The sequence below is a fragment of the Sinocyclocheilus grahami genome, unplaced genomic scaffold, assembly GCF_001515645.1.
Source record: "Sinocyclocheilus grahami isolate Dianchi unplaced genomic scaffold, SAMN03320097.WGS_v1.1 scaffold1604.1, whole genome shotgun sequence".
Taxonomy (NCBI): domain Eukaryota; kingdom Metazoa; phylum Chordata; class Actinopteri; order Cypriniformes; family Cyprinidae; genus Sinocyclocheilus; species Sinocyclocheilus grahami.
In genome coordinates, this window is record NW_015506783.1 from 96,732 (window position 1) to 105,840 (window position 9,109).

The window sequence follows — 9,109 nt, forward strand, 5'->3', positions numbered from 1 at the left end:
TCGTCATCTTCTGACGGCTGTGTGACAGGCGCTAATAAACCCTCGCGTCACGCGGGTGGGCGGGGTCTGCGCTGGAGCATTTAAAGGCGCAGCGCCTCTTATTTTCCCTCCGAAACGATGGCGCTTAGGGATAGACGATACCACTTATTTAGTTTTCGATATCGAGATGATACTTCTAAACAGAACTTTTGAAAATATGTCTACCGTTAGGGTTAACCATGGAAATCTACAAATACTATAGCTGAATTAGGTCACTTTAGTAAAACCACCATGGTTCATTTTCATAAGGGTGCATGCATAAAATGCAACCTTTTTATTCTGACAGCGTATGATTTATATTAACATTACAGAATACAACATGATCAATATGAACTTTTAAAGTTTAAATTAAATAAATGTAATTGCACAAACCAAAGGCTACCATTTCAATTTGTTTATTGTGAAATAACTCAAACATATGTCGAATAATAAAAATAAGCATTGTTCCCCAAAAAGCATCAATGGTTTCTTATGATACTTTTGGGAAATGCACATGAGTCGAGCGCTTTAATGCAAGTCTTCTGAAGAGACACAATCACTTTGTTTTGAAAAGACCACTGACAGTCCGTTGTTGACAGACATACAGTCTTTAGATCACATTATTTCCACTGAAAGTCGTTCCGTCAGCCGAACAATCAATATGTTACTACATCCACCGAACGCATTGCACTTCAGTCCCTCGCAGCCTCGTTTCATTCCTGTCAGAAATTAAACGTGGCGGTACCCTGACTAAGGTCTGTTTCAACACCTGTGCCTCACTGCTTCATATTCTTTTGTGAAAAAAGAAATGGGGAGCTTGACAAATGAGAAGGATCAGTGACGTCATCTGAAAAGGAAAATAATTTGACATACATTCTGAAGACACGTCTGGACCAACGATGACTCATTCACAATAAGACAAAAAATAAATAGGGTGCATTTTGTAGGGTCCATTTCATGGTGACTTTGTAGAGCCCCAGTTAAATATTTAGTCCAGTGTTGTTAGTATTGATGGACGATGCATCTGTGCTTGAGCTGAGAGTGTGCACTGGCCCTTTAAGATTTACAGCTCTGCATCAGAGCACTATTTCAGTGAGTGTGGATTGTGAATGGATCAACCTCAGCTGAAAAGTTAATCTCACTAACTATCATCTCCCTTCTATACATCCAACCATGAAAGGTCCAGTTCTTACTCTTAGACACGGCTGCGTAACATCTGATGGTTAAAATATGAGCAAAAGCGATTGAGCAATATGACATTGTGCTAATTCATAACATATGAGAGAGAGGCCTGAAATAGTGCCAGCGTCTCAGTCATGTGAATGAAGCTCAGAACCGATGAGATTCACTTCAGCTACCTGTAACTCGGGCTAAACGCTCGTAGGAAAAGAAGAAGCGTTTGACTCGGTGCAGAGGCATGATGGGAGCAGTCAGATGCCCAGGCTGGACACAATGGCCTTTTATGCATCCAGATGAGTTGTAGTTCCTCCAAACTGTCAGCTCCTTGTGTCTCCATCCTCTCATCCTAAAGGCCTCTCCACACAAAATGAAGAGACAGGCCTCTCGCGGAGAACAGAGCTTCTCATTCAGGAGACGATTGTTCAAAATACAGACTGAGGGCTCTAAATGCTTCTGCTGGGCTATTTTTATCTTATTTTTACGACAAGACTCCACAGATGAGAGTGTTGAACATTTGAACTGATATACAGTATATCACCGTACCTTCCCTGATTAATCACAGCACATTAAGTCAAATGTTTTGGATCACAAGTTTTGTGGAATGTTGTATACACATTCTGTACAAATGAGGCATTCTCATTAAAATAATACTAATTTCCAGAACAGAAATCTGTTTTTACAGAGAGAAAAAAATCACCATGTTTTTTAGGAATAAAATGTTAAATATATATTATACATATCAGGCTAATTATCTATGAATAAACCCCTCAGTAAAACTCTTCAGAATATAGATAGGAGTAAAACTAGAGAAAAACTCACCACCTTTAAAGATATGCATTTTTATTAAAATAGTTTAATAAAACAAAAATGTTTTTATTTATTTTGGATGTTTTCTTTCCACTAGTCTGAAATAAGACATGCTATGGAAGCAAAATAGACTTAAAGTGTTGGTTCACCCAAAAATGAAAATTCGGCTGCGTTTTACTCACACCTGAGACCCCTCGGTGTATATGACTTTCTTCTTTCAGACGAATCCAGTCGGAGTTATATTAAAAATAGTCTTTGGTCTTTCAAGCTGTTTAATGGCACTCAGCAGGTGTTGCATGCATCAGTCCAAAAGAAGTGAAATAAAAAGCGCCCATCCATAATAAAAAGTGCCTCACACGGCTCCGGGGGGTGAACAAAGGCCTCCTGTAGCGAATCAATGCGTTTTTGTAAGAAAAATATCCGTATTTAAAACGTAATAATCAGTTTAATCTAGCTTGCGCTCACTGTTGTAAACAGAAGCAGCTCCGAGCGGATGACATATGAGGTCGGCGCTGCGCATGCGCCGCTCAGAAGTGATGAACACGGAAGCGCAGCGGAGAGATCAAAACAAAACAACGGTCACTAATTAGAAGTACAAAACAAGGATTTGTAAAGAAGAATGTCGGAGAATTTCGACATAAGCCAAGAGGAGACTGGTTTTCCTTTGCTAAAGTAAGGACACTTTGCTTCCTTTGCTCCTGTAAACAAACGTAGGTTTTCACGAGACTCACCAGCGCATGCTTCTTTGTACAACTGTTGGCGCAAGCTACATTAAAGTGATTATTAAGTTTTGAATTATTTATATTTTTCTTACAAAAACGCATTGATTCGCTCCAGAAGGCCTTTGTCCCCCCCCCACTTTTTTTTATAGATGGGCGCTTTTTATTTAACTTCTTTTGGACTGATGCATGCAACACCCGCTGAGTGCCATGAAACAGCTTGAAAGATCAAAGACAATTTTTAATATAACTCCTACTGGATTCGGTTGAAAGAAGATAGTCATATACACCTAGGATGCCTCGGGGGTGAGTAAAACACAGCCTAATTTTCATTTTTGGGTGAACTAACCCTTTAAATCTCATAATTGATCAGTGCATGAAAAAAATAATGGTTTTGCTTGTAGTGTTTTGCCTTAATGCAAACATTTTAAAATTATATTAGCACCATTAAATTCCAAAATTAACGTGACTTTCATGATCATATACTCCAGGATGATTTGAGATGATCCAAAGAGCATCCTTAACTTGAATGGAGGAAGAACATCAAGGTCAGTCACATTGACCAAAAATGATAACATGACGTGTGTGGATGTGTGTTTATATTGTGTTCTCAGACTCAGTGATCTGACAAGATGAAAGTGTGGTTTCATGAAGACTGACCATGTTTTCTGGTTTATGGGAATCGTGTTGCCTTTGCGCCTCAGTCCGTCACTCGTAAGACAAAGGATGATGGGCTGGAAACCACACTAAGCTTTAATTTCCTGCTGGATCTGAGTCCCTGCCAACTGTACAGCCGGCTAAACGTGCATCCCTACCAGACGGGGACAAATACATGAGTGCTTCGCCAGCACAAACACCTACACACGCACGCGCGCATGTGCTCTTCAGAGCCGAGAGCCTCATGCTCCTGCTCAGACAATGAAAGCCACCGCTTGAACAACTCCAAGAAAGTGCTCTCTGCTGCAGAGCATCACAGCTGCTCTTGAATGTTAATGTCATCTGTGAAGGTGAGTGCTGTAGCTGATGGCTGGGGTGAAGTGGCGCTTTGTAATCCGGCAGCAGTGAGTGACACTGACCCCGGCTATGGTTTCCATGCGCTAATCCACCCTCACAGCGTCGACTCCCACGCCTTGACTGGCATTTCCTCCCCTCCATTTCAGCCTGGAAAATCCATTACTGCAACCCCAGCGCTCCTGGAGCAGCCCGTAACAGCCGCCAGTGATACAGCACCAGCGGAAGTTTAATCTAGCTTGCGCTCACTGTTGTAAACAGAAGCAGCTCCGAGCGGATGACATATGAGGTCGGCGCTGCGCATGCGCCGCTCAGAAGTGATGAACACGGAAGCGCAGCGGAGAGATCAAAACAAAACAACGGTCACTAATTAGAAGTACAAAACAAGGATTTGTAAAGAAGAATGTCGGAGAATTGCGACATAAGCCAAGAGGAGACTGGTTTTCCTTTGCTAAAGTAAGGACACTTTGCTTCCTTTGCTCCTGTAAACAAACGTAGGTTTTCACGAGACTCACCAGCGCATGCTTCTTTGTACAACTGTTGGCGCAAGCTACATTAAAGTGATTATTAAGTTTTGAATTATTTATATTTTTCTTACAAAAACGCATTGATTCGCTCCAGAAGGCCTTTGTCCCCCCCCCACTTTTTTTTATAGATGGGCGCTTTTTATTTAACTTCTTTTGGACTGATGCATGCAACACCCGCTGAGTGCCATGAAACAGCTTGAAAGATCAAAGACAATTTTTAATATAACTCCTACTGGATTCGGTTGAAAGAAGATAGTCATATACACCTAGGATGCCTCGGGGGTGAGTAAAACACAGCCTAATTTTCATTTTTGGGTGAACTAACCCTTTAAATCTCATAATTGATCAGTGCATGAAAAAAATAATGGTTTTGCTTGTAGTGTTTTGCCTTAATGCAAACATTTTAAAATTATATTAGCACCATTAAATTCCAAAATTAACGTGACTTTCATGATCATATACTCCAGGATGATTTGAGATGATCCAAAGAGCATCCTTAACTTGAATGGAGGAAGAACATCAAGGTCAGTCACATTGACCAAAAATGATAACATGACGTGTGTGGATGTGTGTTTATATTGTGTTCTCAGACTCAGTGATCTGACAAGATGAAAGTGTGGTTTCATGAAGACTGACCATGTTTTCTGGTTTATGGGAATCGTGTTGCCTTTGCGCCTCAGTCCGTCACTCGTAAGACAAAGGATGATGGGCTGGAAACCACACTAAGCTTTAATTTCCTGCTGGATCTGAGTCCCTGCCAACTGTACAGCCGGCTAAACGTGCATCCCTACCAGACGGGGACAAATACATGAGTGCTTCGCCAGCACAAACACCTACACACGCACGCGCGCATGTGCTCTTCAGAGCCGAGAGCCTCATGCTCCTGCTCAGACAATGAAAGCCACCGCTTGAACAACTCCAAGAAAGTGCTCTCTGCTGCAGAGCATCACAGCTGCTCTTGAATGTTAATGTCATCTGTGAAGGTGAGTGCTGTAGCTGATGGCTGGGGTGAAGTGGCGCTTTGTAATCCGGCAGCAGTGAGTGACACTGACCCCGGCTATGGTTTCCATGCGCTAATCCACCCTCACAGCGTCGACTCCCACGCCTTGACTGGCATTTCCTCCCCTCCATTTCAGCCTGGAAAATCCATTACTGCAACCCCAGCGCTCCTGGAGCAGCCCGTAACAGCCGCCAGTGATACAGCACCAGCGGAGGCCATTCAGGAGTAAAGCAGAGATCCAGAGCCATAAACAAGACATTCCCCTGCGCTTGACTCTAGCTTTGATCTCAAAGGCAATCGCTCATTCCAGCGGTATCTGCCAGGTACATCAGAGTCGGTTTGGTTGCTGTACTTTGTTCAGCTGTTCATGAAGCAAAGTCTCGCTCATTAACACAGGTGTGATGTGTTGTTGAGACCTTTGCTCTCTGGGCTGTGAATAATCGGCACATTATTTGAAACGTCTCTTTTTGTGTTTCTACAGAAGAAAGCAACTAGGAACAAATCTGCAGGTCTCTTTATAAGAGAAGAGTAAACACTATTTCTTAAATAACAAGATTCCAATAGAAGCTCGCAGTAAAAAAGCACAAACTGTATCCAGTAGGAAACTAACGAAAATGATTCATGATTGCTAAGCTGTAAATGTGAGTAGCTGCTAAATACTGTGTTTTTGCTGCATTATAAATACATCTATAACTAACCAGTAGGTTTGGAAAATAAAACTGTCGTGGATTCATTCTTCTGTTAAAACTCTTCAGTTAAGCCCGTTTTAGTCTGCAGAATCATTAAAAGGCTGTTTTTCTTTTGTTGTGGGCTGAAGCTGGAAGAGGCGCAGCACAAACGAGTGGAAACATCATTCTGCAGCTCTTGCGTGGGCTGCTGTGTGTGGCGGCTCACGGGGGGAGAGGCAAGGCCTGAATTCCCAGACAAACATAAAGCCAATACTCGAGGAGGGAAAGGAAGCAGAGCGTGAGCAGTATTAGTGGTTAGGAGGGACAACGCTGCTGCTGCCGCTGCTTTCTGATAAACACCTACCGGCCAACAGCTTCAACGCTTCTTAAAATAGTCGTCTGTGTCATACGGCACACAGAACAGAACATTCAGTCTGCTTGCGAGCAAAACACAAAACCACCTCGCCTGTGCTGCTTTCCATTCGGCACAGAACCCACACAAAGAAATCACTGCCATCATAAACCCCGCCCCTTTCTTACAGTCCACTGCGAACTCACATTCAGATCCGCCTCCGACCAATCAACCACTGACGTGGACAAACAAGTCCTGCACTTTTTGTTTCTTTTTCAATCATCTCTCCAAGGAATAGTTCAGCCGAAAATGTAAATGTGCTCACCCTCACCCTGAGTTTGTTTCTTCATCAGATTTGGAGAAATGTAGCATTGCATCACTTGGATGGATCCTCTCCATCATTGAGACGTTTTTAACTTCAAACCGTTGCTAATATTGTTTATAGTATTCACATGCTTGGTGTGAACGGCCCTTCTCAGATATACGGCACAATACAGCCGTTACATCGTGACTTTAAACCAAAACGGTCAACCCTGTGAGCTTTCTGAAACCACTGTTATATTCTGCATTGATCTTTATTGTGTGGTTGGTTAATCATGGTATTCAACAGTCAATTTTTTGTGTACTCCCTCTTGTCTTTTTCTCAAACTCGTGTGAGGGTGCAATGGGTTTCTTACACTTCTTTTCAGTGCTGCAAAAGACTAGTCATTGACATCCAAACAACTGCCAACCAAAACCATCCTTAGACAGATTTCACATGACTGTGAAACTCAACTAGATAAAGAAACCGTTTTCCTTGGATGACGCAGAAGACAAGTTTTGAGTAAACTTCTCAAGTCTCAAATTTCCTAAGTCCTCATGTATTTCATATTTTAGTGTTTGACAAGTTAAAACAAATCAAGGCCGTAACCATGTCTCAAACATTGGGGTGGGCCAATTTAAAAAAAAAAAAAATTATAAAACAATTGAACATTGAAGGTCTAATTCTAGTTGGGCAGTAATCATTTTAAACTATTTGCAAATAATATATTAAATTATGCACATGTTCAATCTTTTTTGTATGCCCAATATGTAAAAAATGCAAAACATTTCATGTCTCATCACATTCCGTTAGGAATTACACGAATCACGTAAATGATTCAATTAAAAAATGGAAAAATTTGAGAATAAATGTCGAGTAGTTTGCATCACTGGATATTACTGTCAGTCGTTTAACAGGTATATCATAAAACAGCTGTCAAATATTAACAGTCTAACCTCGCTCTTTTTCAGCGTTAAATCTGAAGCGTCGCGCTCTGCTTCTGTGGACAGTAAGCCCCGCCTACTTTGATTTGATTGGCCATCTCAATCATTTTGACACTGACGAGCGCTGTTAGACCGCCGAGGCAGACCAACCTAAAAATGTAACTTTTAAACGTTTTTGTCATCCTAACAACAAACAGAATGTCTGTTTTTTTTTACCTGACTCTTTAGTATCAATTTTTGGCAAATCACATGGAAACCAATGGGGGTAAATTGACCCACAACACAGAAGTCGTCACAATTGTTGTACAGTCTTTCCAAAAGCACATCAGTTCGTTAAAACTTGCATGACCAAATTAACCCCAACACAACAGGAGGGTTAAAGACAATGTTTCTTCAGGAAAGTTTTGAAATGTACATCTTGTTGAAATGAATGACTCTCCCTGTCCTCAAATAAACACGGCAGAGAAAGATGGTTTCTATTTCAAACACTCGGGCACACTGGGAGCCGTGAAAGCAGACAGAAGGCCGTGTTGTGGAGGCTGCAGCGTGACGCTGAACTCTGACACATCGTGCTCCTCTGACGGCGGCGGCGCACAGCAGATCAGGGGAAAACACATCCAGATGTGATCTCCATAAAGAGCCAAAGAGAGGGAGAAAAATGAGGCTGACTAATTCTTCCCCGGCCCACGGGCCACACATGTGCAGCATGAGGCCGAGTAACGCTCAACTTCTCTTCTCTCACTAAACATGCACACACACTGAACGAGCGGTGAGTAACTGCCGTTTGTAATTAAAGGCCCTTCATTAGCCTGATCGCGCCGGTGGAGCACTTGATATCTGGAGGAATGAAGGCCGGCCATCCAGCACAGACTCCAGATCCAGACAGGAAGGAAAAGAGCAGCTGTTTGTGTTTTTCCATGAGCGTTATGTGCAGTCAGACTCTTTAGTGGGTTTGTTCGCCGATCACCTGAACTACAGCGAACTCATTCCCCGGGAAATGACATGACAGCAAACACACGGTCAGTCTACAGACGTGTGAACAGATTTATGTACAATATACAGTAAAGAGAAAAAACTACATCAAAACGGAATCGTTGCTTTGTCATGAACCCTACAGCCACCCGCGTCACCAGATGCAACGGCAAAAATAACCAGATGAACAAACTTTGATATTGGCTTGACAAAGCCTTGTCTGAAAGTTTAAAGTAACCTTTAGATGCTTTGTTTGAATGTTTTAATCAGAGTCAAGAAAATGTGGTTAACATGTTTTAGGATGTTGCTAACATTTCTAACATGTTTTAGCACATATCTAGCATATCCAAAAAACAAAGTTACTGCTAGAAATTTGGTCTCAGACGCAGACTCAGAATAAAGTTAAATAGTAGATCAGTAAATAGTAGAATTGTCAAGCTAACATAATGATTGCTTTCCAGCAGCTTCCCTGAACACTCCCCTTCTCCCATTGGTCAATAAACAGAAAGCTCCGCCCCAAGCTCACACTATTGGTTGAGTCAATGATGTGTCGGGATGCTCAACAGCAGCACAGAGTCACAGTATTTGCATGAATCAAAGAAATCAACCAA